Source organism: Sus scrofa, chromosome 9, assembly GCF_054392235.1.
Source record: "Sus scrofa isolate SSC_HxYL_T2T_F1_AM1 chromosome 9, Sscrofa_HxYL_maternal_Yorkshire_Landrace_v2.0, whole genome shotgun sequence".
Classification (NCBI taxonomy): domain Eukaryota; kingdom Metazoa; phylum Chordata; class Mammalia; order Artiodactyla; family Suidae; genus Sus; species Sus scrofa.
Window position 1 is genome coordinate 113,038,982 of NC_139391.1, and position 6,000 is coordinate 113,044,981.

At 53.2% G+C, this 6,000-nt stretch overlaps 1 protein-coding gene across 45 annotated transcripts in view; it reads right to left on the bottom strand.

Moving 5' to 3' along the window:
* The window catches only part of NRCAM (neuronal cell adhesion molecule), a 317,402-nt gene extending 311,822 nt beyond the window's left edge, over positions 1-5,580 (bottom strand). For 35 of the 45 annotated variants that reach the window (XM_084977470.1, XM_084977482.1, XM_084977489.1 and 32 more), the window contains exon 1: positions 5,134-5,297. The gene's annotated coding sequence lies outside the window, so the exon portion shown is untranslated. Of the gene's footprint in view, positions 1-5,121; positions 5,298-5,544 lie in introns of those variants that run through there. The other 10 variants (XM_084977472.1, XM_084977490.1, XM_084977476.1 and 7 more) reach the window with 2 other exon arrangements.
* Positions 5,581-6,000: the final 420 nt, after the last annotated feature.

Below are 6,000 nucleotides of genomic sequence, written 5' to 3' on the forward strand. Positions count from 1 at the left end.
AAAAAAAAAAAAGTCAAAACAGTAAATTGTATGTTATACATTTGTCACCACAGTAAAAAACAAAAAGTAACAGGAAAAACATGTAGAATTTCCTACCAACAGATAGCATCTGCTCCACCATTTGAAGACAACCTGGTATTGAAAATGTTTCAGTTGCTAGAACTGGAGGCAGAGCCATTCCCATTTTTTCCTCTTGTAGCCCTCTCCTTCACATTTTGAGAGGGGAAATAAGCATTCATCAGTTCCCTTTGGCCCATTTTCTCATTCTTAGAAACTTCAGCCTCTGATGCCAATAAAGATTCTCTCAAATGAAAGGAGCTTTTCATTTGCCTGGGTGGGCAAAGGGTTAAGTAAAATAAGCCACTGGATCCTTGCCCCCAGGGATCGGGAGGCTAGGAAAGCCCTAGACGCTCCTCCATCCTCATCTGGCAGGAAAGTTCAAGGCTCCTTCAGCTGGGGAAGGCAAGAAACTTAAAAGGGAAAGAACATCTAAAGGTATTTAGAAATGTTCAATTGCTTGCAAACTCCTCTTTGCCAACCATCGCGGCACTTCAAGGCTGACCTAAAGCAGTCTTTGGAGGCACACAGACAAAACGTCCTACGGAAGAATACTTTAGGAACTCGATATTCCAGTTAAATTTGTTACTGGTTACCACACTTCTCAGATGGAAAACGGTCTTTGGAAATGGGGATGAAACTCCAAAGGCTGCTGGCAGAGGCAGCAAATCAGGACTGCTAGGGACTGAACTGTGTTCCCCCCCCCCCCAGATTCATATGTTGAAGCCCTAAGCCCAAATGTGACTGTATTTGGAGATAGGGCTTTTAGGAAGTCACTACGGACACCTGAGGTCATAAAGGCAGAGCCTTAATCCGAGAGGATCAGTGGCCTTACAGGATGAAGAAGAGAGGGAGAGAAGGACATCTTCACAGTTACAGGCTGAGGAAGGGTCCAGGAGCACCCGGGGAGAACCAGCATCTGCAAGCCAGGAAAAGAGCTCCCCCCGGATCCCACTCAGACACCCTGATCTCTGTCTTCCCGGCTTCAGAACTGTCAGAAAATAAATGTCCTTTCTGAAAGCTACCCACTCCATGGTATTTTGTTATGACAGCCCAAGCTAACTCAGACTAAGCCCTTCTGATTTCATGGTGAGAATATCAAGAAAAAAGCATGGTGTCTCAGTGGTTATCCTGAACGGAGAGTAATGACCAGTGGGAGCCACGAGAGGGCTTTCCTGGACATTCATAACAGTCTGTTTCTTGATTTGAGAACAGCTAGATGGGTGTTTAATCTGTGCAAGTTCATCAAGCCGGACATTTATGATATGTGGAAAAAGAATCTGTGTAAGTATATAGCCACAGATGATAAAACTGGAATTAGGAGTTCCCGTCATGGTGCAGCAGTAACAAATCCCAACAAGGAACCATGAGGTTGCGTGTTTGAGCCCTGGCCTTGCTCAGTGGTCAAGGATCCGGCATTGCTGTGAGCCGTAGTGTAGGTCACAGATGCAACTCGGATTCCAAGTTGCTGTGGCTGTGGCACAGGCTGACAGCTGTAGCTCGGATGAGATCCCTAGCCTGGGAACCTCCCAATGCCATGGGTGTGGCCCTGAAAAAAGCAAACAAACAAAAAATTGGGAGTTCCCATCCTGGCTCAGTGGTTAATGAACCCAACTAGCATCCATGAGGTTGTGATTTAATCCCTGGCCTCACTCAGTGGGTTAAGGATCCGGCATTGCCACGAGCTGTGGTGTAGGTCACAGATGTGGCTCAGATCCCGTGTTGCTGTGGCTCTGGCAAAGGACAGCGGCAACAGCTCTGATTCAACCCCTAGCCTGGGAACCTCCATATGCCACTGGTGCGGCCCTAAAAAGACCCCCCCCCCAAAAAAAAATGGAATTAATGTCCTCCAAGGGCAGGAACTCTGCTTTCTTCACCACAGTAGCCCCAGTGCCTAGAACAGCAGGCCATGCGCTCAGGCACTCAGTAAATATGCATGAAAGAATGAATGAATGAGTTTATCCCTTAACCAGAAAGCTTCCTGAGGGGTTCCATTAAATAGCTCCTTTGCATATACATCACATAACATCCACAGATTCTATTTATATGCAATGGATTATACAAGGAGAATGATCCTACATGCAAGAACTATTTCAGAAGATTCTTAAGGAAATTTTCTACAGCCCAAGTAGAACATTCTTGGGCTGCAGCACCAAAGAATGGGTGCTACATTCTTAGCACCTTCTCACCCTTCTGAAGCATTTGCACCAAACACACTGTCACATTAGCCTCACAGGAAGTACCATTTCCAAAGATGACTTGCTCTTCATTTACTGTTGCTGCTGCAAGAACAAAAATGATGTGCTGTAAGTGGACCGGCCAAAAACCTTATCACCTGCTGCATTAGATGGCTGGGTGAACTCTTTGAGCGCCACTGCATCCATTCTGAAACCCAAAGGTTTAGGAACAGGCTTTTCTTACAGCTCTAAATTCCTGGATTATGTGAAATGTTTCACAACTTCGCTGTAATAAAGTAAAAAGCAGACTGAAAGAAGACCATGAGCCAGTAGGATTAAGAAAGCAAAATGAATTCACTTTTCCAATTGGTCAGTCAATTACAATCATTCTAAAAGCTATTCCAGGAAGAGGTGATTTCACTTTCTTTCAAATCTGTCTCTTTTTGTTAACAAGGAGAATCTTTATAAATGTGTCCCAGTCGTATACTCAAGATAACTAATGCTTTCCTGAAATTTTTATACTAGGGCCTTATTCAAATCCAACATCCAGTTTGAGCAGTCATAAGAATCTACAAAGGAGAATCAGGGCTGGGAATCTGAAACAGAAACGTTTGCCAAATGGAAATGTTTGCCCTTTCTTAAAAAAAGAGGAGGTTTTCTCAAAAGCTGTGATGTGCCAGGAACCTCTCGGCCACCCTGGAATCGCAAGGGTCTCCAGTCACTAAGAACAGTCCAGTGACTGTAACTGGTTGGATTGTGGGTTAACAGCCAAGTACTTAAAAGCTAACAAGAATAAAGAAACATGTGAAGGAACTGAAGGGCCATACAGGGCAATAAAAAGGCTATTCCACAATGCAATTCGCTGATTACAATATTGCCTTCTACTGTGAGGTCTGCAGGGGCCAGAATTAAATAGGCTTATAATATGTCCCTGATTTTAAACACTGGGTGGTTTTAGGCTTCTCCTAAACTAAGGCACATTTTCACAGCCTTGGATGGTAAAGTGTAAGCGCAAAAAGCTAATCCCTGCTGCCTCACGTCCTAGCTGTGTGGCCTTGGGAAAGTTATCTGACCTCTCCAAGTCTCTGTCTCCTAATTTTTAAAATGGGGTTGCTGTGGAAATAGAGGTGATAGGTACATGTAACATGCACAGTGCCTGGCATATCTGAAGCGCTCAGAAAACGTTGGCTATCATCACCAAGAAAGTCAAAAGTATCCAAATGCCTAAATCAACTTCATTACTTCCGGAAGGCCTCATTTACTCGTGAGCTATTATTACCATATTTTAATAACAGGGCAGGGTTAGCATAAAGCAGTGCCAAACAAAGCGGCCCAGCCCCCAGATGCTTGTATTCAGTGGCTACCTTGTTCCTTCCAGAATAGCCCCAGGGGGAGCTCCTGGCGCAGAAAGAATGTCTCCTGCCCCTTTACACTCCGCTCCAGCTCTTCTTGCTGGAGCCTCGGGCAAGGAAGGGCCCTGCCCCTCCTACCCGCACCTCTGCGAGTTAACCTTGTGCGACTGGGAAGGAAAAGAACGCTTAGCTCTCAGGACAGGCGGCTCCTCCGCAGATGCAGCCTCCGGCTGGAACTGCTGGTGCGAAAACGGCAGAAGAGAGGCGGGGTGGGAAAGACACGCCACGGCTCCGCGCCTTCCCTCCTCCCCTGCTGCTGCGCAGGGACGTTCCCGAGCGAGCGTGCGGAGGATAGAAGATGCTGCCGCCGGCCGGGAGTCGAGCCGGAGGGGAGACGACCCTGAACGGAAGGGAGCAACCTGCTCACCAGGCCCTCACCCCACCCCTATCCTGGGCCCAGGGAACCCTCCGGCGGCGTTTGGTGCCCAGAGTAAACAGCTTTGGGAGAAACGACCGTTCCCTGGCTCACTGGACAGCAGCAGCCCGGTTCCCCCTCTGCGCACGGGCAGATGAGGGCGGGGAGTGGCTGGGCTGGGGGACCGCCGGGAACCCGAGCGCTGCGACGCCCACCCGCACAGCATGTAGGGGTCGGGGGCGGCGCGCGGCGCAGATGGCGCTGGCCGGGAGATGGATGCTCCAGGGCCGGTTGCGACTGCCGGTTCTACACATCACCCCCGAGAAAAGCTGATGCCAGATCCCACCATTGGGAGCCTGAGCAGGGAAGGGGCTTTCTGAGTCAGCCCCAAGCCCCGGCGTGCCAACCCCAATAAGTCCCAGCCCCGGGAGGCCGGGCGGGGCGCCAGGACCGGGGGACCAGACCTGTAGGGCCGACAATAGCCCCCTACCCTATTGATTTCAGGGTCTCTCTCGTGCCCCACCCCTGGTTCTCCCAGTTCTCTCCAGGCCGGCGAGAGTGGAGTTCGGCCGCTCCCGAACTCCGGCTATCGGCGCAGGTGTGAGCGCATCGGAACAAAGCCCACGCCCAGATGTGTCCGCTGGGACTGGAACGCGCGCACGCCCAAGCGCGCCGGCCCAGCACCTGCGCTCCTCGCCCCGCCAGCCCTGCGGCGTGGCAGCCTGCGCCCTCTGCGTCCGTGCCCGGGAAGCCGCAAGGCCGGCCCCGGCAGCCTCTTCAGGCCCAACTGCCCCCAGAGCCACTTCCAGGCAATGCTTCGCGGAAAGCGGAGGGCGCGGATACACAAGTTGGCCACAAACTGGGAAGGTGATAGGGGGACGCCTGCGCGGCTGTAGCTCAGCCTCGCCAGCCCGGGGATCTAGTCCCCTTCTTCCTCCCGGCGCCAGAGGGGACTGGGGGAGCTGGCGACCAGGTTAGCCTTGCCGCAGGGACAGCTGGCGCGGCGCTGCCAAGCCCGGGTGTTCCGGCGTCCCAGTGACAACACAGCAGCCCCCCTGAGCCCTCCTCGGTCCCAGCCCCTGCCCCGGAGCAGGACCGAGTTTCACCGCCAGCCACGCACCTAGCTACTCACGTTCTTACGCCGCGCCCACCGCACAGCCCACGCGCGGCTGTCCGCGACCCCGTACGCCGGTGTCGTCCGTCCCCGACGAAGCTGAAGCCTCTGGCAGTCCCGCACAGTTCCCTGCACCCGCGCAGCTTGAGGCTCCGACTGCGGCGCGCGTCAGCCGGCAACCCAGGCGGAGCAGGGCTGGCCCGCGCGCCCCCGCCTCTGCCGCCCTCCCCGCCCCTCCCCGCGCGCCGCTCTCTCCCCCCCCGCCCCGCCCGGCCCTTGGTGCGATCCGCCCCCACCCCGCGCCCTCCCCAGCCTCCGCCCCGGCGTCCCCCTCCCCTTCTCCTCCCCGCCCACCCCTCCCGCCCCTGCCGCTGCGGCGGCAAATGGGCTCCGGCCGCCAGCGCCTCCGGGGACCGGGTGGCCCCTCACCTGAGCGACCGCGCCACCACCAGCCCACGTCATCCTGCCAGCGCAGGAGGTGGTGGCTGTCGGGGCTGGGGGGTAGGAGGAGCTGGGAGGGGGTGAAGGCAGGAGCGTTCCGGGGACGTGGGTGGCTGGGATCTGGAATTTGGCTACAAAAGATGTTCCAGAAAATGGGTGGTTTTGAAATGCCACTCTCATGGGTTTAGGTTTCTGTGCGAGGTCTGTGATCTCCCCATCCTCGTTCTTTTACAGCATTTAATTTCTTCAAAACTCGTCAGTTGGTATGGTTGAAATTGTCCTCTTTTTGTTTTGCTTTTAATCGTTTTGCAACTCTTCTTTCAAAACAATCCGCAGACAGGAAATCTTCAGCTGTCTATGAGCCGTGGGAATTGGATCTTCTGGTCCCCGAGAACAGGATTAGATCAGATTTGCTTATTTCAGATTTGGGAGCACTGTGGAGAA